This window comes from Schistocerca nitens, chromosome 7, assembly GCF_023898315.1.
Source record: "Schistocerca nitens isolate TAMUIC-IGC-003100 chromosome 7, iqSchNite1.1, whole genome shotgun sequence".
In the NCBI taxonomy this organism is placed as follows: Eukaryota; Metazoa; Arthropoda; class Insecta; order Orthoptera; family Acrididae; genus Schistocerca; species Schistocerca nitens.
This window is the reverse complement of record NC_064620.1, coordinates 570,326,558-570,348,909: the sequence shown is the minus strand read 5'-3', so window position 1 is coordinate 570,348,909 and position 22,352 is coordinate 570,326,558. Positions and strand designations below refer to the sequence as shown.

The following is a 22,352-nucleotide window of genomic DNA, read 5'->3' as shown; positions in this document are numbered from 1 at the left end:
GAATCTTGCGGCGAGTATGGGACCATACTGCAGAGCATGCTTTACCTCCTTTGGTAATAACATACTTTATTGAGAACCACATCCCGCCTTTTGTTTTGTCCAGTAGACCATCAGGAAGGACGACGACTTCAGATTATTTGTTGTCTTTGAATTTCAGTTCGTCTCATTTCTTTCAGTTATCTTCTGTACTTTAATGTTGCAATTGTTTCTGCGTGTGGTGCAGGTTATGTTACTTAACAGGGACGCATCATGCAAAAGTTACTTTCATCCGTAAGTTTTGCACACCAGTGAAGAATGATGTTGATAAATATTAAGTGGTCAATATGAAATTGAAAATGCGTTTATGTTGTGTGTTCCTCTTCAGGTGTGTTCGGTTGACGATGTCTGAGAAGAGCATAGCACTGAAGAGCAGTATGTGCACGGAGCGTCAAAACAAAGACAACCAACACTACTGATATCTTTCTGTGCTTGGCGCAAGCGAAATGATTCGCGTCTTAAGAAGTAATTCTTTCCGAGCGTTTATTCTGAGTGTAACATATCATTTTATAGCCGCTCTAACCAAGTACACTGCTGCAGACGCCTCAGCCATTTACGGCTGCAGCAGGGAAGCAAGTTTTTGTTCACACTGAATATGATGGTCTGACATTAGGTAATCCTCGCATATGGCTGGTCGTCGAGGCCTACTAGGCGGACTTTCAGGGCATGTATTTTCCCTGGACACACTTTATAAAGCAGTACCATACAAAAGAGCTGTAAGTGAGAGCACGAAACGGGCAATAAAACTGCCTGCATTTTAGTCATGATTCTTATTGGCTGTTTGGACTAAATGTTAAATAATTTCGTGTAGTCGTTTGGACGTCGCGAAATCCACGAGTCGACCAGCAGCCCATATGGGGTGTAGAAACCATGTGCTCTCCAGGAATGAGGGTGTGTGCGTTAGGTTTCAGAAGTCGGTAGATGGCGACCCCGAGTGATCAAGTTACTTGGAGCAGTGCAGAAGGTTTCGGAAGTCGGGAGATGGTGACCCTGAATGACCATGCTGTCTAGAACAGCGTGGTAGAATTCTTAAGTCCGGAGGTGGTGTCCCTGACCAGTTACTGAGAACAGTGCAGAAGATTACAAAGGCCGGGAGATACTGACCCCGAGCGATCCAATTAACTACAACAGTGCAGAAGATTTCAGAGGTCGGAGATGGTGACCCTGAATGATCATGCTGTCTAGAACAGTGTGGTAGAATTCTTAAGTCCGGAGTTGGTGTCCCTGACCAGTTACTGAGAACAGTGCAGAAGATTACAAAGGCCGGGGGATACTGACCCCGAGCGATCCAATTAACTACAACAGTGCAGAAGATTTCAGAGGTCGGAGATGGTGACCCTGAATGATTAAGTTACTTCAAGCAGTGTGGAAGATTTCAGAGATCGGCAGATGGTGGACGTGAGTGTTCAAGTTACAGAGAGCAGTGCAGAAGATTTCAGAATTCAGGAGATGGTCACCCAGAGTGATCAAGTTACACAGAACAGTGCGGTAGATTTCAGAAGGTAGGTGTTGGTGACCCTAAGTTATAAAGGTACTTCGAGGAGTGCGGAAGATTTCAGAGGTCGGGAGATGGTGACCTGCATGATCAACTTACTTAGAGCAATGCGGAAGGCTAAGAGAATGTGTATTGCGTTCCCAGGGGCATCTTCTTAGGCATTTTCGTCATTTTATGGGCGATTATTGCGGCTTAGCGACTGCAGAGCTGTTCAGTAAAATGGGAGATCTCAGAGGAGGTCGTGGAGATATTACCTTGCCGGAAGTGGTGTATGCTACGTGTGACGGCTATGTTTACTTTATGTAAATAAATTACATTTGTTCACTTGAAAATTATGACCGACGTTTTTGTTCGGACCTTTCCTAACTGACTCTGACTTGTATTCCTAATTTGTTGTTGTGGTGATTATCGGCATGATGAGCTAGTAGCCAGTTGGAGGCAGTGTATGAATCTGTTAGCGGTGAACGCACTACATTGCAACTGTCGTATCTCGGATCTTTGCTAAAAATTTTACACTCTGGAGTTTTTACTCTGGAGTTGTCAGGCAGGCTGTGCACGGGGGCCAGAAACAAAAAATTCCCGGTTAAAGATGCAATTTTTTCCGGGTGAAAATACACTGCCGGCCGGAGTGGCCCAGCGGTTCTAGGCGCTTCAGTCTGGAACCGCCCGACCACTACGGTCGCCGGTTCGAATCCTGCCTCGGGCATGGATGTGTGTGATGTCCTTAGGTTAGTTAGGTTTAAGTAGTTCTAAGTTCTAGGGGACTGATGACCTCCGATGTTAAGTCCCATAGTGCTCAGAGTCAATTGAACCATTTTTTGAAAATACACTATACCCAGGGCGAAAGTTTTTTTTCCGTGATGGTTGGTTAGTTGATTCGCGGGAGAGGACCAAGAGCGAGGTCATCGGTCCCATCGGATTAGGCAAGGATGAGGAAGGATGTCGGCCGTGCCTAGGAACCATCCCGGCGTTTGCCTGAAGCGATTTAGGAAAATCACAGAAAACTTAAATCAGGATGGCCAGGTTTGAACCGTCGTCCTCCCGAATGCAAGTGCAGTGTGCGAACCACTCCACCACCTCGCTCGATTTTTTCGCGTTATGCGACAATATGTTTCCTCTGAACTCTAAAACTTATCAGTCATTTTAAAGGTAAAGATTTTATACCCCGTAGCATAACTTCCCAAAACTTTAGGAAATGAAACCCAGCAAGAACCAGGAGTTTCGGTAAGATTTTTGAAGCGTAGCAAAATGTACTGTGCATAATTTCGTATTACAAAAGCATAAATACGAATTCCATTAAATATATTAAAAATGTTTCAAATGGCTCTAATCACTATGGAACTTAACATCTGAGGTCATGAGTCCCCTAGAGTTAGAACTACTTAAACCTAACTAACCTAAGGACATCACACACATTCATGCCCGAGGCAGGATTCGAACCTGCGACCGTAGCAGCAGCACGGTTCCAGACTGAAGCGCCTAGAACCGCTCGGCCACAGCGGCCGGCAAAATATATCACGGTAACTTCCGAAACACTGACGTCGAAATTGTGCTTCGCGATGTGTTTTTGTCAGGCGGGCATAGCTCATGTCAAGTGATCTTACCAGCCAATGATTGCGTATTCAGAGAATTGGACACGTGATGTAGTGAGCCACCAACAAAATCAGTGTTGAATAGCAGGAACATACAAATAGGAAAAGTTAATGGTTTAAATTAATGCACATACAGTAGCGCTAAAAGAAAAGCTAAGCTTTATCGTATTATATTGGTAGTCCAGAATTTTTTGATGTTCTTTCCGGGGGTGTGGTCGGGTATGATTCTAAGAGCACAGCTTAAATTACACTAGCCATTATAAAATTCACCGAACATTTCGTGGATTACCTGGCTGAATACAAGTTCTGTCGTGCACCTCGACCCTTTCAAAGAAAAACAAACTGTTTGTGAAATTGTTCAAGAACTCTTCTCGCACATTTTTTTTGAAAGGTATAGTTTTTGCCTCCGTTATTGTGGAATTTGTTATCTATAAAGGAACTAAAAAAATATGAAAAACTAACTTGAAGCTCGTTCTTCTTTTTAGCGTGTGTTGGGTTTTGATACGATGTATCGGACACAAATTTTCCAGTGATTTTAAATAATGTCATAAACGGCTCTTTTTCTGTGCCCGAAATCTTTCTAACTGAATGATCCTTAAAACGTTTTAAGTTTTGAATGAGAATCAAACGGTCTGCGACTTAAGAAATTTATCGCTCATTCCCCACGTTTTGTATAAAAGGAAATTTACTTTGGAGGTAACGGTTCTCAAACCACCTTCAGCAATCTTTTCGGGCGACCTTCTAGAAATGTAAACAGTTGTGACCTCACGCTCGTCGAAAGCAGTTTGTTGTTACGAAATGTTGTATAGTGTTCGTCATGAATCATCTGGCTCATTTTTCTGTTCACAAATGCTTGCACTGTGTTTTGTTGTTGAAGACGGTGCTTTTTCTTTGCAACCAAAGTCTTATTTTGGCATTATTGTCTCGTTTATGTTTTATTGCTGCATTATTATTCTGCATTAGTGGACTACAGTAAAATTATTTGTTAGGCTATTGGTTCTTATCAGTCAAAATTACAAAAATGTAATCAAAAACTAAAACATTGAAATACTCCGGGAGCTCTAAAAAAAATCTCGCGTTTTCCCCGGATTTCCCGGTTATCTCAGCGTGTATACACGCTTTCAGAAGATTAACATTGCCTCGATGGTCAAAGCGAGGATGACAGCCCTAATTTTGTCTTATTCGACAGTGTAATTGAGCGGATAATTAATTCAGATCCATCTGCAAGCGTTTCCACATAAATTTCTGGACCGGTGCCTCTCGTAATTTGTCTCACGCGCGACACATCGCCAACAATAAGTGCATTCACGCCACGGCTGCGAGTCACATTTCGTGCGACACCACGGAAGCTCCGACGGGGGGGAGGGGGGGGGGGAAGACGACGAAAGGAACGTTTTAGTAGGAGCTCTTCTTTTAGTGTTCCATATCTCAAAAATCAGTGAAAACCGATCCCATATAGGATCACTCTGTTGTTAGTCTGTCTGTCCGACTCTTTCAAAGGAACACACAGAAGCAAGTTCAAATTTATGTTAGTTACTAAGGTCTACTGTTTCTTGGCGATGTACAAAATTTAAACTTGTACGGCAATCCAGTCAAAAGATACGGCCATTTATATTACATATTTTAATACTCGCAAAAAAACACTCATCAAACCATACAGTGCAGTTTCCGTTGACGTAGAATCATGAAATTTGGTAAGAAGCAAAGTTTTGCAGTACAAGTAAAGGAAAAACTCAAAAATTGTGGAGTTGCAATTACGTCACACGAATAAATATTCTTTTGTGATTTGTTATCCGGCCTTCTGTCCGTCCGTCTGTTATGACCCCTTTTTTCTGAGGAACGGGTCGACGTATAAAGTTGAATTTATGTCACGTACTAAGCTCTGTTGTCCCTTGTTGGTGTGAAAAAGCTAAGCTTCTAAGGTAACGCAATCGAAAGATATGACCATGTATGTGACATATTTTGACGCTCACAAACTCATTCATCGAACTCTATTGCATACTTCTCGCTGACGTATCATTATAAAACTTGGCCAGACGCAGTGTTTTAGAATAGAAGTATAGGAAAAAATCCGAAAATTGTTAGTTTGTAAGTATATAACACGGACAAAAATATTTGTTTCGTCATATTATACGACCGTCTGTCCGTCTTTTTTCAGGAACGGGTATACGTATCGAGTTGAAATTTGTGCCACATACTAAATTCTACATTCCACGCTAATGCATTTAAAAGATGTGGCCATTTACGTCAAATATCTTGATGACGTGCCTGTATTGATACATTAACAGGCAAAAATTGTCCAAATTCTCGATTCCCGGAATGGATGAGGTATCTATATACATAAATAAATTTGCACGGAACCCTCGGTGCGCGAGACCCACTTTGGCTTACCCGGATTTTTTGCAGTTTTGTCTAATTCTGGCTGAAGTGAGCATATGGGTCACTCTTTTCGAATATACTTTATAGCGTAAGTTTAAAATCCAGAGATGAATTACCGAGCGTCGTGAAACACTGTTGGGACACTGGACTGTCATTCTGTGAGAATGCGGTTCAAATCCCCTCCAGCCAACCGGATTCAGGTTTTGCGTGTTTTTCCCAAAACGCTTGACGCAAATGCTGGGATACTTCCTTTGTAAGAGCGTGGCAGATTTGCTTCCCCATTCCCCTTTAGTCCTAGCTTCTTCTCCGTCTCTAATGACGTCGTCGTCGACAGTATTTTAAGCGGTCAATATTCCTTTATCCCTCCGAGGAGATGAATTCGTCGACTGTCTCATTGGAAAATAATTTTGTGTTAGTTATAATTGTCTTTCCAAGTATTTTACTATCACTCTTTTTCTTGATCTTTAATAACATTGTCTGATAATAGAAACCGGCAGCGTTACCATTTGCTTGAAGTGGGGCTGAAATATATACAACAAATTATAAATAGGCTTCCGCGGGACGCCGGCCGGTGTGGCAGAGCGGTTCTAGGCGCTTCAGTCTGGAACCGCGCAACCGCTACGGTCGCAGGTTCGAATCCTGCCTCGGGCATAGAAGAGTGTGATGTCCTTAGGTTAGTTAGCTTTAAGTACTTCTACGTTCTAGGGGACTGATGATCTCAGATGTTAAGTCCCATAGTGCTCAGAGCCATTTGAACCATTTTTATTAGATGTGTGTTGTTTACATGCTAGTTGAAGCCATTGTGCCCCCATATCACTAATAACACTCGCTGATTTTATTACCATCGAAAAAGGCACAGCCCTCCAAAGACGTTATTTTTAAGCCGACTGCGCAACAAGATTGGCATATTGTTGGAGGACAGTAAATCTTACGGGTTTCCTGCACACGCATTTCTGCTGCTTTACAGTAAGACTGTTGTTAAATTATAGACATATCGGTTCATCGATATTTTTCCAAAAGGTACCGATATTTGTGTGCGACACATTCTTCACCGATATATCAATTATCGATATCGAAATAGCAATGTCGATGCCGATATTTTTATTTTATGTTATACTTTTTTCTAAATTTTTTAGAAATATTTGATGCTGCTCTTTTGAAATTGTAGTGGAATATAATTTTACATTCACTGGGTCAGGGAATCTCCCTTCTTTCTGATCTTTCATCACGTCCGGTCTTTCTCTTTGACTGTGTGAAGGAAGTATAGGTGCCATAAAGAAGTTGTCCGACTGCTCTGGGCGCTGACTGTGTGAATGGAATTACAAGGTATGCGATGTGAAGAAATAGCACAACAGTTGCGTTAAAAAATAATTTTTAAAGCAACTAGTGGGCGGAGACGTGTGAAGGGAAACGCCGACGTAATCGACGCTCGGCGCTGCCAACGGAAACTGCACAACGTTTAACTTCACTACGCAATTTTGACACTAAAACTGCTAGGTGGCTGGCGTTTCCACAAATGGAAAACTAGGGATGGCGTAATGAGCTACAAATCCGATATGTGACGAAACCGAACGGTGGAACCAATGGACACCTATTATTGTGCCACTTACCCGCAGTTACCATTGTTAGCTAAGTGGTTATCGCCAAACGTGAACGTGCATCGTTTTTCTTGTTCTGAGGGGTACGAGCAGGCTGCTAGCTTGTCGGTGTACAGAATATCTAATAATAAATCAATATCTAAATATACAGATCTAAAGCTGGCAGTATTTTTACAATGTTCAGTCGATATTCTTTTGACCGATACATCGATATTTTTTTCGTCGAGATGTCGACGTAACTGAAACGTTTCCAGGTGTATTGAGGCCAGATAGCGATATATTCTTAAATATCGGTATATCGGATTCCCGATGTACACTCCTGGAAATTGAAATAAGAACACCGTGAATTCATTGTCCCAGGAAGGGGAAACTTTATTGACACATTCCTGGGGTCAGATACATCACATGATCACACTGACAGAACCACAGGCACATAGACACAGGCAACAGAGCATGCACTATATCGGCACTAGTACAGTGTATATCCACCTTTCGCAGCAATGCAGGCTGCTATTCTCCCATGGAGACGATCGTAGAGATGCTGGATGTAGTCCTGTGGAACGGCTTGCCATGCCATTTCCACCTGGCGCCTCAGTTGGACCAGCGTTCGTGCTGGACGTGCAGACCGCGTGAGACGACGCATCATCCAGTCCCAAACATGCTCAATGGGGGACAGATCCGGAGATCTTGCTGGCCAGGGTAGTTGACTTACACCTTCTAGAGCACGTTGGGTGGCACGGGATACATGCGGACGTGCATTGTCCTGTTGGAACAGCAAGTTCCCTTGCCGGTCTAGGAATGGTAGAACGATAGGTTCGATGACGGTTTGGATGTACCGTGCACTATTCAGTGTCCCCTCGACGATTACCAGTGGTGTACGGCCAGTGTAGGAGATCGCTCCCCACACCATGATGCCGGGTGTTGGCCCTGTGTGCCTCGGTCGTATGTAGTCCTGATTGTGGCGCTCACCTGCACGGCGCCAAACACGCATACGACCATCATTGGCACCAAGGCAGAAGCGACTCTCATCGCTGAAGACGACACGTCTCCATTCGTCCCTCCATTCACGCCTGTCGCGACACCACTGGAGGCGGGCTGCACGATGTTGGGGCGTGAGCGGAAGACGACCTAACGGTGTGCGGGACCGTAGCCCAGCTTCATGGAGACGGTTGCGAATGGTCCTCGCCGATACCCCAGGAGCAACAGTGTCCCTAATTTGCTGGGAAGTGGCGGTGCGGTCCCCTACGGCACTGCGTAGGATCCTACGGTCTTGGCGTGCATCCGTGCGTTGCTGCGGTCCGGTCCCAGGTGGACGGGCACGTGCACCTTCCGCCGACCACTGGCGACAACATCGATGTACTGTGGAGACCTCACGCCCCACGTGTTGAGCAATTCGGCGGTACGTCCACCCGGCCTCCCGCATGCCCACTATACGCCCTCGCTCAAAGTCCGTCAACTGCACATACGGTTCACGTCCACGCTGTCGCGGCATGCTACCAGTGTTAAAGACTGCGATGGAGCTCCGTATGCCACGGCAAACTGGCTGACACTGACGGCGGCGGTGCACAAATGCTGCGCAGCTAGCGCCATTCGACGGCCAACACCGCGGTTCCTGGTGTGTCCGCTGTGCCGTGCGTGTGATCATTGCTTGTACAGCCCTCTCGCAGTGTCCGGAGCAAGTATGGTGGGTCTGACACACCGGTGTCAATGTGTTCTTTTTCCATTTCCAGGAGTGTATTTAAAAATACTGACACTCCTATTCTACAATCTCAAAGTGAAATGGTGTGGCAAACGGCAACCTTTAGCTGAAGCACGCGGGACAGTACGATTCTTGTGGGCGAAACGTGTACATTGCATACAAATCGCTGAAATTCTGGCAGTATATGGACCACATGCAATACCGCGTCGAGACGCAGCGAAAAGGTGGCGGAAATTTGACCAAGACAGCACAGGTGTCCCTGGGTTCTGATCTTGCACCAATTGATTTACATCTTTCTGGCAAGCTGGAAGGGCATCTGGGTGGAAAGAGATTTTCCAATGATGAGAATATTCGTTCTCGAACAGCACCGTGACGGAGGAGCAAATTTCCGTCGTCGATGAATTGGGCGACTGCCACAACGATCTGACCGCTGTTTACAGAGACTTCGTGAGTACACTACTGGCCATTAAAATTGCTACACCACGAAGATGACGTGCTACAGACGCGAAATTTAACCGACAGGAAGAAGATGTTGTTATATGCAGATTAGCTTTTCAGAGCATTGTATAAGGTTGGCGCCGGTGGCGACACCTACAACGTGCTGACATGAGGAAAGTTTCTATCCGATTTCTCATACACAAACGGTAGTTGACCGGCGTTGCCAGGTGAAACGTTGTTGTGATGCCTCGTTTAAGGAGGAGGAATGCGTACCATCATTTTTCCGACTTCGATAAAGGTCGGATTGTAGCCTATCGCGATTGCGGTTTATCGTATCGCGACATTGCTGCTCGCGTTGGTCGAGATCCAATGACTGTTAGCAGAATATGGAATCGGTGGGTTCAGGAGGGTAATACGGAACGCCGTGCTGGATCGCATCGGCCTCGTATCACTAGCAGTCGAGATGACAGGCATCTTATCCGCATGGCTGTAACGCATCTTGCAGCCACGTCTCGATCCGTGAGTCAACAGGTGGGGACGTTTGCAAGACAACAACCATCTGCACGAACAGTTCGACGACGTTTGCACCAGCATGGACTATCAGCTCGGAGACCATGACTGCGGTTACACTTGGCGCTACTTCACATACAGGAGTGCCTGCGATTGTGTTCTCAACGACGAACCTGGGTGCACGAATGGCAAAACGTCATTTTTTCGGATGAATCCAGGTTCTGTTTACAGCATTATGATGGTCGCATCCACGTGTGGCGATACTGCAGTGAACGCACATTGGAAGCGTGTATTCGTCATCGCCATACTGGCGTATCACCCGGAGTGATGGTATGGGGTGCCATTGGTTACACGTCTCGGTAACCTCTTGTTCACATTGACGGTACTTTGAACTGTGGACGTTACATTTCACATGTGTTACGACTCGTGGCTCTACCCTTCATTCGATCCCTGCGAAACCCTACATTTCAGCAAGATAATGCACGACCGCATGTTGCAGGTCCTGTACGGTCCTTTCTGGATACAGAAAATGTTCGACTGCTGCCCTGGCTAGCACATTCTCCAGATCTATCACCAATTGAAACGTCTGGTCAATGGTGGCCGAGCAATTGGCTCGTCACAACACTACTCTTGATGAACTGTGGTATCGTGTTGAAGCTGCATGAGCAGCTGTACCTGTACACGCCATCTAAGCTCTGTTTGACTCAATGCCCAGGCGTATCAATGCCGTTATTACGGCCAGAGGTGGTTGTTCCGGGTACTGATTTCTCAGGATTTATGCACCCTAATTGCGTTAAAATGTAATGACATGTCAGTTCTAGTATAATATATTTGTCCAATGAATACCCGTTTATCTTCTGCACTTCTTCTTGGTGTAGCAATTTTAATGGCCAGTAGTGTATATTGGGAACTGGTGAGATGCATCTGTGTCGATTTATCTTGTAATAAAGCACTCGATAAAAGTTTCTTAGCCTTTTTGAATTCCCCCCCCCCCCCTCTATATACCGCAGTATGGCTTTGAATGTTATGATCTCAGTAATACCAATTAAAGTCAAAGGCAGAAAATGACATCATTTCAAGAACTTATGGGGCCTGGGGACCCACGTTAGAAGTAGTTAAATAGTTTAGTCTGTACCGTTCGCAGTAATTCTTACATAAGCATTTAATGTTTACGCTGCGTACCAAAATAATACGAGAAACGTTTGTTACATTAATTCGATTGTCTAGTTCCACAATACGATGACCCTAATTGGCAACGATTATTCTACCATGCAGATATTGTGTGGTAGCGTCCAGATTGAGCTGCTTTTAAAATTTCATTTTTAATTTTCCTCCTTGTTTGTTGAGCCATTCTTCCTGTTTGAAAAGTGCGCTGTACATCTCAACATACACGCAGGGCGAACAGAAAAAATATTTTAAATATCTAACAAAATGCAAACAGAAACATGGGGCAGGCAAATATATACTTTTTCCGAGTTGGAACTTGTGTGCAGTCAAAACAAGCACATCCGGTTGTGCGACAGGCCTCAGAGCGCTATTGTGCTCCCACTCCGCGCGGAACGAGATGCAGACATTTTAAGAAAAAATGGCTCTGAGCACTATGGGATTCAACTGCTGTGGTCATAAGTCCCCTAGAACTTAGAACTACTTAAACCTAACTAACCTAAGGACATCACACACATCCATGCCCGAGGCAGGATTCCTCATGCATGCCACGCTACCTAATGCCTTCCCCTACTTCGACGTACACTGCTGGCCACCGTAAATGCAACGCCCTGAAGGAAGCATCCGAATCAAGTGAAATTTACAACATGCGCTTGCAGTGATGAGATATGCAAAGGATTAGAATTTCAGCGCAGACGCACATCACGCGCGACTGTGGCGCCACCTCATAGCGCCATTTAAAGCTTGCCGATTTCGACGAGTGTACGTTCGGCACGTGTGTTTACCTTGTGGTTGTTTCACAAGACGATCAGTTATGCCTCGTAGACAACAGCGAACATCGTTTGATCAATTATCCGAGTTCGACAGAGGAAGGATAGTGGCTTACCGAGATTGTGGATTATCATACAGAGAAATCGCTAGTCCTGTTGGACGAAACCAAACAACTGTAATGCGGATATGTGACCGTTGGATGCAGGAGTGTACGACGGACCGATGTGGTCGATCGCATTCACCTCGGTGCACCACTGCACGTGCTGGTAGGCAAATTGTGCGGATGGCAGTGACGGATCGCTCAGTGACATCCCGAACCACAGCACAGCACATTGCGGCTGTAACGCATCAACCAGTGTCTGTGCGTACCATTCGACGCCGAATACAGCAGAGTGGTCTGTCCGCAAGACGTCCATTGCTTCGTCTACCATTGACGCAGAACCACAGACGTCTCCGTCGGCAATGGTGTGATGACAGACGGATGTGGACGGCAGAATGGAATGACGTTGTCTTTACTGACGAGGCACGCTTCTGTCTGCAGCACCACGATGGTCGGATTCGAGTGTGGAGACACCGTGGAGAGAGGATGCTGGACAGCTGCATTATGCACCGCCACACTGGTCTTGCACCGGGTATTATGGTATGGGGCGGTATTGGATATTACTCTCGCACGCCTCTAGTACGCATTGCCGGTACTTTAAATAGCCGGCGCTACATATCCGAGGTGCTGGAGCCAGTTGTCCTTCCTTACCTTCAGGGCTCGGCCACAGCCATATTTCAACAGGATAATGCGCGACCACACGTGGCACGCATTGTCCAAAGGTTCTTCGTCAATAAACAGATTGAATTGCTTCCCTGGCCGGCTCGCTCTCCGGATCTTTTGCCGATAGAAAACATGTGGTCCATGGTTGCTCAACGAGTGGCCCAGATTACATCCCCAGCTGCCACACCAGATGATCTTTGGCAACGTGTGGAAGCTGCTTGGGCTGCTGTTCCCCAGGAACACATCCAACCTCTCTTTGACTCAATGCCGAGACGTGTGGCAGCGGTGATCTCCAACAATGGCGGCTACTCTGGCTACTGATTCTGGCAGGAACCACATGTCACAGACGTCTGTAAACGTAATCATTTGATACTTGGTCAACATGTTATCTACAAAATAAATTTTGTTGTGCTACCTCTTGTCTTTCTTGGTGTTGCATTTACGGTGGCCAGCAGTGTATTTCGAACGATCCAGAGAGCACTAGGCATTCTTACTCATTTGTGTAATTAACTGTTTATGATGTGATACACAATAAAAGTAATATATTTTACAGATGAGTTGGAATTTTCTTATTAAATGCCTCCGAGTCCCTAATCTAACGCTAAACGCAGGTCTGGCGCCCACGACTTCATACGAGAGGCCGCCGAGAGGTTGCAGTAATATAGGCAATCTCAAGGTCAGTGTTAATCCCTTTTAGGAAAAAGTTTAAAACATTCACCCTGTACAATCACGGCTTGCCTATAGAACGGTTTCCAGAGACAACGAAAGTGTGATTTTCAGTACTTCACACAATAACTGATCGAATTTAAAAATTTAAAAAGTTGTCACGAGCTACTCGTTCAGCGGTATAGTCCCACGTTAACGATTTAACACAATATGTCAAGCATTAACGTTGGATAATGTGCATGTTTCTTGAGTTAGCGTAACTGAAGACACTCGTTTGCCCAGACTTTCATCCAAAACGACAAAAGTTTATCAGTACATTTCGCTGTTTTTGCAGCAAAACTACAGTTGAGGCATGATGTAATTTATCACTTCTTCACTACTACATCTATTAGCAACACATTTTGCGGACAATACGTAAATATATCAATGAATTTACCTGTAAAACTGTGTCATTGTACGACACATAGCTCAGTCTCCACTTATCCAGTGTTTGAAAATGAGAGCACTTTACGATTTCCAGCAAATACAATTTCAGACATTTCTTATTTACTATCTGCCATAATGTACGACAAAACAGATAAACAGTTTTCACTATATTTTGAATAAATGATTAAATAATTTAAATGGCTCTGAGCACTATGCGACTTAACTTCTGAGGTCATCAGTCGCCTAGAACTTAGAACTAATTAAACCTAACTAACCTAAGGACATCACACACATCCATGCCCGAGGCAGGATTCGAACCTGCGACCGTAGCGGTCACGCTGTTCCAGACTGAAGCGCCTTTAACCGCACGGCCACACCGGCCGGCAATAATTTAAAAAATCTATGTTGGAACCTAGTTCTTATATAACTCTTACCATATTAGCGAACTATCTGCGATTACCGAATTAAAACAACAAACGTGAGTCTCATTATAACTGACATTATACTTCATACTGAAATGTGAGGTGCTATTGATGCATTAAGCTAAGCGTTAACATACCTTACTGTCTGTAACAGAATTGTTTTTAGTATGTCCGATTAGTTCATCCTCCCGATTATCGATAGTGGTGGTGGTGGCTTTCCCATTAGTCTATGGATGAATGATTTGAAACTAATAAAATCCAACATAATTATAGTATAAAATCCATGACATACGTCCTATTTATTCGACCATTTTCTGTCTTAAACCATCGCCCAAATAAAAATAAAAATGGTCCCACTTGTCATATATGATCCAACACAAGATTACTATCTCTATTGCAAACACAAATAATGTGCACAACATAATATGAACACTTCACAGTAATTGTGACTGCACTAAGGTCTGTTATCTTGTGTTGTATCATGCATGACAACTGGGAGATTCCCCCACCCTCCCCCGCTGGATGATGGTTTAAGGCCGAATCCGGTCGGAATAAACGCGGAATTAAGAAGCAGCACTGTGTTGTGCATTTCCTACGATCTATTTCGTCGGCTTAGAAAGTATTTGAATATAATAATGATGTTTTTCCTTCAACAACAAAGGTTTTATACGCTTAACGTCAAATATTTGAGCCATTAACTAATTTGTAAAATAGTCAGATGTCTGAAGCTGTTTTACACTTGAAAGTTCGATTCTGTAAAGAACTGGGCTTTGCCACTGGGAGGTAATGGTTACAGGATAGTAAACCAAATGAAGTCAGGAATTTAAAATAGCTGGTAGCGCCATTAATCACGCTTCTGGAATCTCATCACCTTATTGGGCACACAAAATGGATCCAGTGCACCTGGATCAGCTTCGTCTGCACATGCCATCTCATTAGCGACCGAGCCTGGGCTTGTACTCTACCCAGGCCTCACAGATGGGGCAGGGCACCACACGGACAGACTCCACCTTGAATACCCTGGCACTGGTCCCTGCCTGCTACACGGTGTCGTGGGGTTTCCTACTGTGGGGTTTCCTACCGTGGGGTTTCCTACGAGCAGTGGCGCACTAAACCTGTCAGAGGCCTGGACTGGCAAAACAAAAATTGAGGCTCCCCTTGCTGCCCCCTCCGACCCTCCTCACCATGCGGGAGTTCTCTGAGAGTTTCAAACGCAAACGGAAGTAAGTCCCACATTGCTTATCATCTTCATTTTGTGTCGTGACCATCCTTGATAAGACACAGCCTCCCTTCTGTTGTTGTTATCACTTCCATCGTGTACACTGCATAGAACAGAAGTCGTATAGGAAAACGCACGGAACGAAAGCTATCGACGACGACACTGTCTGAGAAACGGTGACAACACCTACACTGAGGGTGAGCGACTGGGGTAGACAAGCAGTGGGGTAGGCTCAGTTCGCAAACACCTCGTTAGGGAACCGGTTGCTCGGGACGGCATCGCTACCTGCTGTACCCTTGTAGGAAACCCCATGATAGGAAACCCCACGTAGCCTGTTACACACCCAGCCTGCAGCCCCCTAGGTCTGTGCCCCTGCCCCCTATGCCATCCCCCTACCCCAACACAGTGCACCCTGCCCACAGCCTCCTGAAACAGTGCCCTCTGCCCCCAGCCCTCTATCCACTGCCTCCTACCCCAAGTCCCCACCCCCCTGCCCCTGCCCCTGCCCCTCACCACTCCCCCACTCCGCGCACCTGACCCCTGCTGCTTACTCCTTGTTCCCTACCCCCTGCCCTGTGACGCCTGCTCCCTGCCCCACTCCCCCTGCGGGGGTTGGAACACTTGCACAGTGTGATATGGAGGATGCTAAGTTCACCCAACCTGGATATGATGTGACGTCATTATGACGTTTATACGCTTTAGTCGATTAACACACCTATCGACTTTTACGAATGTTCGAGATTCTAAACTGTCGTCAGCTAGTGGTTTGTTTTGACACGTGCGATTCCGAAAACAGCTCAGTGTGGCAGCGTATATGTATTTCGCCAAAATAAAAGAGCTGGATACTAATAGAAATATTCCTGACCGTGGCCTTGAAAACGCCACGTAAAAAAGTGAAGTCTTCTTATGTCCCGACCAGATTAGATAGTGTGATTGTTGTATTGAATGCTTACGCCAAAAATAATATTTATTTATTATCAACATTTTAGTATGGTTTCATACAATTGGTCTTGTCAGTACATATTAGATTGTAGCAGCATACTCTTGCTAACTTTTTTCTTAATTTATATAGCTGAAAGAGAACTGGTGCAAGTTTATTAGCTAAGTAATTTATATGTCCACCCCAAGATAGTCTTTTGTCAACCATAATTCCAAGTCATTTTACACTCGGACCGCAGAGACAGGTACCTTAGTGTCCAGTAATGACTGATGTGTAGAATGATTGAATTTCGAACTTAAAAAGAAAAATACGAGGCATTGTTGAAGGAAAATCGTCAACCGGAGATGAAATACGAGGAGAAGTGGATTTCTCAATGTAATCTTAACCAAACGTTAGTGTCTAGTACTGATTGACGTATGAAATGATTGAATGCAGTGTCAAAGCATTTCATGGTGGTATGATAGTGTCAAAGCATTCCATGGTGGTAAGGTTTCCTCTCATTAGTCTCTCGAATGCTGAACACATAATTAGAGACGAGCAAACGAAAAACAACGCACATGACACAAACACAGTACAATACACGATTTTAACGCAAGGAACGCAAAACACATTTAAACGAATGGCGCAGAGCACAGCGCTACCCTGTCACAATCTCTCGAAAGTTCACAAAGGTCGAATAGTCGATATACGGTTTCCATCGTTTTCGATGTAGCGTGTATACGTCATAATGACGTCACATCGTATCGAAGTCCGGTGAACTTAGCATCCTCCGTGTGATATTTGCACAGAGTGACACTTTCACGGAACCTGTGGCTTTTGCAGGGCTAACCGGCTTTTGACAGTTACAGGTGCACTAAGAAGTCTAGCAGTTCATCCCAGCTGCTTGTGCCAGCTGGCTTGCGCTCACGCCACAGCAGTGAGCAACCATATATCGCTTCAGGGTGGCTCATTAACGGGTTTTGTGTCAAATTTATTTTTAAAACATAAGACAGAAAAAGACAGAATGTCAACGAATATTGCAGTGTATTGTGTATTAAAGCAGGGACTTAGAAACAACAGAGAGGTTTCGTCCCACCTTAGCCCTGAGTGTTTCACAACAGGCCACAGCAGTCCACCCACCCCACCACCGCCCTGCACTGAACCCAGCGTTACTGTGCGGTTCGGCCCCAGTGAACAGTGCACTCCCCCCGCCCCCCCCCCCCTCCTCGGGAACGTCTCACACCAGACGAGTGTAACCCCAAATGTTTCCCTGGCAGAGTAATTATGGTGTACGCATATATGGAGACAGTGTTGGTGCAGCAATCGCCGATGTAGAGTGAGGCGGAAGAATGGAAACCAGCCCGCATTTGCCAAGGTGGATGTAAAACCGCCTTACAAACCATCCACAGAATTAATCCGCCTGGCGGATTCTTGCCGTTGACCGGCACGCCTTTCCGCTCGGGAAGCAGCGCGTTAGACCGCGTGGCTAGCCGGACGGGCTTAATATTGCGGTACTTATTTTGCTTTTCACTGAAGTACCAATATCTGGTACCACTTATCGAGTAATGCTAATGCGAAGACAACCTCTTAAGTTGAAGACTGCCAGCTAGCTTCTGTCGGTGGATTTCATTATCTTTACTGCGTAACATAGCAGCACATACATGTAAGCCTAAACATCAACATAACTGTAGCTGCAGACTTGTAAAATGGTGAAAATTTACATCTAAGAAACAGAAGTCCATGAGACTAATTTTGTTCTGAAACGAATCAGGCAAACGTCGTACTGCAGGCGTAGAAGTTCTAGCTGTAGCGGAGTTTCCGCACAGTCAACATAACTCTAAAATCAGCGAAACTGGGGAACACTTTGCAAGCTGAAAAGCGGTATGGTAATTTAATCTAATTGCAGATTCATTCGTTGAGCTTTCCTCCTGAAAATTATTGAGACGTTTATTGTTCCAAGATGATGAATACTTTCTTTAGTTAAATCGCTTAAAAGCTGTTTTTTTCGCATCGGCTTCTCGCTGTTCGCCCTCCGAGTGTCCATAATAGTTTGCATGGAGTTTATTGTAATGTCGCTGTGTACTGATTTTTCTCGTTGTGTTCAAAGTTTTGAACCACATTAACATAACAATAAGTGTATAAAGCCTATTCACCAGGCATCCTGCACTGATATGTCGATGTTGATGTGTCTGACTGCTTTGAAAAAATGGCTCTGAGCACTATGGGACTTAACAGCTGAGGTCATCAGTCCCCTAGAACTTAGAACTACTTAAATCTAACTAACCTAAGGACATCACACACAACCATGCTCGAGGCAGGATTCGAACCTGCGACCGTATGACTGCTTTGAAGATCCTAAGCCGAGCATCACGTTACTTTTCATCCCTTTGAAAACAGCTACGGTCCGTTTTAAGGGAAGACTGCTCCCAAAAACTTAATAATGGCTATTTCACATCTTTGAAGTGATTTAGCCGTATTCGAATTACATCTAAGAAATGTTTGAAACACAGACTGTGTAAGGCGCTGTGGCACAGTGAAAGATGCCAAAGATAATTTCTGATTTCTATCACCGTCAAACAGAACCATCTTTACTCCAAACTTGGCATAAACTCAAACTGGCGAAAATAAGTTGCAAGATATCCAGGAAACTGAAGCGAAACAAGTGACAACCAGTCGTTGGCAGTCAATTACTTTTCCTTTGACTGAGGATAAAAATTTAGCGAATACACTGAGGTCCTGTTCAGTACAATAAACAAGCTCCAAGGAAATAGACATTGGCCTACAATCAGATATCCCTCCCACTGCAACTCCTCAAGAAGACTGTGAGTAGATTTTTACTCCGAAATTTCAAGGAAAATGCTACTCTGAACTTGAAGCCTCACATAAGCAGGAAGAGAAAACGTTATGGTGACGATGAATTTTAATGGGCATGTTTTTGTACTAACATTCATTTTTTGATCTAATGTTGAAATCTATTTTACCTTAAGTTTGTTTTTCTAAACTCTGTGCCATCTTTCTTATCATAAATACGAGGTACGTATTAACAAAGATGAAAGAAGTATTTTCAGCAAGTGATCTTGAGATGTTTGCATACTTCTACACATTCATATTATCGAAAAAGTGTGCCAATAATTAAAGAAAATTTGAAATAAACACTGAAATCAAGTTATTAATATTCCTCATAAAATGAATGCACAGAGCTATCGAAATACGTCGTGTGAATGCACCTACAAAATCCTGCATGCGGAAATTACGTTGTGAGTACCAAAATTTGATTTTCAAGAATAAGATTAAAATCGTATAAAAAATTCGGTATCGAAAACCAGAGAAGTTATGGACTTAAAATTTGAGAATTGGTACATCTTTACGTAACAGACATGATTTTATAGTTTGGTTGCTTTTGGCAAAGAAAAAGAAAAGTAAATTTTTGCATGGAGTCTCCCCTCAAGCACTGCGCCATACTCTGATGACCCGAAACATTATGACCATCTGCTTAATAGTTTCTTTATCCGTCTTTGGAACGAAATACATAATCGATTTTGCATTTCAGGGATCCAATAGTTTGTTGGTAGGTTTGTGGAGGTATGTGGCATTAGATGTCTTATGCTCAGGTCCTGTAATACGTGCCGGCCGCTGTAGCCGAGCGGTTCTAGGCTCTTCAGTCCGGAACCATGCTGCTGCTACGGTCGCAGGTTCAAATCCTGCCTCGGACGTGGCTGTTTGTGATGTCCTTAGGTTAGTTAGGTTTAAGTAGTTCTAAGTCTAAGGGACTGATGACCTCCGATGTTAAGCCCCATAGTGCTCAGAGCCATTTGAACTATTTTGCGCTAACATCACAGTTTCATAGGACCTACTGTACCAGAAAATGATCCAATGAGACTGTAGGGCTGGATATCAATTTTGCCATGGTCACTTTCACGTATCTTTTATTTGACGAAGATTCAAAAACAAAAGTTTGAAATTCGTCCATGTTGATTGGAGCTTGACCTTCACTTGTTGGTCGATAAACGGTAGTCCTCTTCACTCGATTGTGGCAGGGGCGTGGGGGTGGGGGGCAGAGGAGGAGGAGGGGAGGTTTCAACAGCAGGATCTCTAAAGTGGTGGGAAACCTCAAACTATCAGCCTGAATCACTACACAGCCTTGGTGAAAGCTCAGTAAACACTGTGTATGGACTATATGAAATGATTATACACTCCTGGAAATTGAAATAAGAACACCGTGAATTCATTGTCCCAGGAAGGCGAAACTTTATTGACACATTCCTGGGGTCAGATACATCACATGATCACACTGACAGAACCACAGGCACATAGACACAGGCAACAGAGCATGCACAATGTCGGCACTAGTACAGTGTATATCCACCTTTCGCAGCAATGCAGGCTGCTATTCTCCCATGGAGACGATCGTAGAGATGCTGGATGTAGTCCTGTGGAACGGCTTGCCATGCCATTTCCACCTGGCGCCTCAGTTGGACCAGCGTTCGTGCTGGACGTGCAGACCGCGTGAGACGACGCTTCATCCAGTCCCAAACATGCTCAATGGGGGACAGATCCGGAGATCTTGCTGGCCAGGGTAGTTGACTTACACCTTCTAGAGCACGTTGGGTGGCACGGGATACATGCGGACGTGCATTGTCCTGTTGGAACAGCAAGTTCCCTTGCCGGTCTAGGAATGGTAGAACGATGGGTTCGATGACGGTTTGGATGTACCGTGCACTATTCAGTGTCCCCTCGACGATCACCAGTGGTGTACGGCCAGTGTAGGAGATCGCTCCCCACACCATGATGCCGGGTGTTGGCCCTGTGTGCCTCGGTCGTACGCAGTCCTGATTGTGGCGCTCACCTGCACGGCGCCAAACACGCATACGACTATCATTGGCACCAAGGCAGAAGCGACTCTCGTCGCTGAAGACGACACGTCTCCATTCGTCCCTCCATTCACGCCTGTCGCGACACCACTGGAGGCGGGCTGCACGATGTTGGGGCGTGAGCGGAAGACGGCCTAACGGTGTGCGGGACCGTAGCCCAGCTTCATGGAGACGGTTGCGAATGGTCCTCGCCGATACCCCAGGAGCAACAGTGTCCCTAATTTGCTGGGAAGTGGCGGTGCGGTCCCCTACGGCACTGCGTAGGATCCTACGGTCTTGGCGTGCATCCGTGCGTCGCTGCGGTCCGGTCCCAGGTCGACGGGCACGTGCACCTTCCGCCGACCACTGGCGACAACATCGATGTACTGTGGAGACCTCACGCCCCACGTGTTGAGCATTTCGGCGGTACGTCCACCCGGCCTCCCGCATGCCCACTATACGCCCTCGCTCAAAGTCCGTCAACTGCACATACGGTTCACGTCCACGCTGTCGCGGCATGCTACCAGTGTTAAAGACTGCGATGGAGCTCCGTATGCCACGGCAAACTGGCTGACACTGACGGCGGCGGTGCACAAATGCTGCGCAGCTAGCGCAATTCGACGGCCAACACCGCGGTTCCTGGTGTGTCAGCTGTGCCGTGCGTGTGATTGCTTGTACAGCCCTCTCGCAGTGTCCGGAGCAAGTATGGTGGTTCTGACACACCGGTGTCAATGTGTTCTTTTTTCCATTTCCAGGAGTGTATTTGCAGAACATTAGCGCAGGCGGTTGTAGCGTACCACGTAGAGACGTATGCTGAAACACTCATATTAACTTAAGAAAAAAACAGTATAAAAGGCCTCCAGTTGCTGTTACACAATTAAAAAATTAAAAACAATACTCAGCAGCTAGCAATTATGATATTTTTATACAGATGGATAACCAGCCCATCGCATCCCTCCCAGAGAGTACAGTATCTTAAGTGGATTTTAAGTCCCACAGTGCTTGGAGCCATTTGAACCATGTATTTCTCGTAATCAACGGGCAGCTGAGTTGGGTACGCTGTGATGGCGCACAATAACGACCCAGATGGGTTCCATAGGATTTACATCAGGAGAATTCGGTCGCCGAGGCATCAACTTGAGTTCACTATAATACTCGTCAAATTGCTGTAGCACTACTCTGGCTTGGAGACAAGGAGAATTATAATGCTGAAAGATCACGTCGCCTTCGGGGAAGACATCAAGCATGGAGGGATGCTGGTGGTTCGCAGATCAGCGTGTCTTCGATTACTAACACAGATCCTACGCAAGCGCTGGAGAATGTCTCGCATAGCATAATATTGCTCCCACCGATATGCTCTTGTGAAGTGCTGGAAGTTTCGAGCCGCCGTTTACTTCGATGACGG

The 22,352-nt window shown here is 45.3% G+C and overlaps 1 long non-coding RNA gene across 1 annotated transcript in view; it reads right to left on the bottom strand.

Annotated features, from left to right (window-relative positions):
• The window catches only part of LOC126194774 (uncharacterized), a 91,131-nt gene that overhangs the window by 3,667 nt on the left and 65,112 nt on the right, over window positions 1-22,352 (bottom strand). The gene's annotated exons all lie outside the window — the stretch shown is intronic.